Genomic DNA, 2269 nt, shown 5'->3' on the forward strand with positions numbered 1-2269 from the left:
TATATTACATAAGTGTTGTGTATTGGCTTGTTTGTTTACTTTTTAATTATAGTTGATTGGTTTGGTTGAATGATTGGATATTTGTATGGTTAAAAATTAAATAAAGAAACAATGTTCTTGAGTGCTTAACAAATTAATCAAATAAGTCACAAATTGGTTAAAAGAAATAAAATAAGTTTAAGAATTCTAAAAAGGAATTAAAAGAAATTTTTAAAAGCCAATTCACCCCCCCTCTTAGGAAGTTATTCCTAATTTCATATCTGTCTTCCTTATTTTTGTGCTTGGATTCCTCTTCCAGAATAGTCGCTGCAACATCATCGAAGATTAGATTATCTGATCGAATATTATTTGTAATGTTGATGATGAGTTGATTATACGAATCTGGAAAACTTTGGAGTAGAAGCTCCGCTCATTCGGTTGGCTCAATCTTATGGCCAAACATTGTCAGTAGGGAGAACAACGTATTAAGATTGTTGATGTGGTCCATAACCGATGTGGACTCACCCATTCAAAGAGTGTAGAGTCGCCTCTTTAAGAAAATCTTATTGTGAAATGATTTTACCTCATTGAGCTTTGTCAGCACATCCCAAATTTCTTTTGCTGACTTCTTCTCCACAATACTTGATAACACCGAATCTGCTAATGTTAGATAAAGATTAGCCAGAACATTGTCATCCATCTCATTCCATTTTTTGTTAGTTATCCCTGTTGGTATGTCTCCAATTGCCGCTAAACAATTATCCTTTCTTAAGATCGCCTTTATCTTCAATTTTCAAAGGGAGAAATTACCCCCATTGAACTTCTCAATTTCGTACTTTGCTGCCATTGTAGTAGATAAGATTTGCTCCTCCACTAAACTGGCTTCCATTTTTTCACCGTAATCAATACCGTATACATGAACAGTATCGTAAATGAATGGAACTATATATTTGAAAAAATCTCGTATACGTTCACGATACTGTAAAAGTATTCGGTGACACATGTGAATAGTAATCCCAACCCAAAGGCCATAACCCAAGGCTCTGATACCACTATTAGGAAATTGAATGGGTAGGAACAGTATCACACAGTTAAAATAAGAAATGAAAAAATAGGAATTGACACCAAGATTTACGTGGAAAACCCCCAAATAAATCGAGGGAAAAACCACGAGTAAGAGTAGAAGGAATTCACTATGAAAAATAATGATACAAGTTCCCTCTAATTACAATAGGAGAACAATGATACTTCTTTCTTGAATTTGGAGTACACAAATCTCACTAGAAATAACAGATTACAACAAGGACACTTTCTTCTTTTTTTTTAGGAGAGTACTTGATTTCTCTCTCTTTTAAACTAGAGTTGGAGATTCTTGGAATGACATCTTCCTTCACCACCACTTCCCTATTTATAGGCATTTTGTAAGCTCCTTTTTAAAGCCGTCAAATGAATAGTACAACCACCATATGAATAGTGCAGTCACCAAATAAATAGTGCAGCCACCTTTGTAAACTTATGTAGTCACTAAATGAATAGTGCAACCACTATGTAAATAGTACAATCACCATATGAATAGTACAGGCCTTATGTTGGGTTTTGAATGTTAGAAATGATTTTACAATTCAACATTGACATGGTGTGGACAAATCATAGGAAAAAAAGTTTTTTTTTTTTCAAAAAAAATCTAAAATACGCACAATAAATGAACAAGGAAGAAAGCATGCTCCCAGACATTAAAAAATGATATAAGATCATTTGAATAACTTTGATTAGAAATTTCGCTTTGAAAAAGACATGGAGCTAAAATAGCATCCAAAAGAGGACGAGAATAATTTGATTAACGAAGGGCAGAGGAAGAACAATTCCCAAAGAAAGCTGGAAACCTTGCTTTCTAGCTGTAAGCCAACATATATACCCTTTATCAAGGCACATAACTTTTCCACGTGATAAAACGTGATTCGCTCCCTCGCACCATGGCGCGGTAAGGACTCCTCCAATGCTGGGTTTGAACAAAATTCAAGCTTTAGATATGGTGCTCGATCTGCTTTATATATTGACTAATAAGCATAATATATGAGAGATATATACTATAATTAATGGTACCCACTACCCACACTAGGAATCGTTGCTTGGTCGTTGAGGGCCCAAAGCGCACGCATATTTAAAAAAAAAAAAAAAAAAAAAAAAGATATTGAGGGGGATTAATTGGAATATGAAAGAGACAGAATAGAAAGGGACAGCAAAAGAAAAAGTTCTTTGATTTAAGATGGATCAACTACTGTCTTCACGT

This window comes from Malania oleifera, chromosome 1 (assembly GCF_029873635.1).
Source record: "Malania oleifera isolate guangnan ecotype guangnan chromosome 1, ASM2987363v1, whole genome shotgun sequence".
NCBI lineage: Eukaryota > Viridiplantae > Streptophyta > Magnoliopsida > Santalales > Ximeniaceae > Malania > Malania oleifera.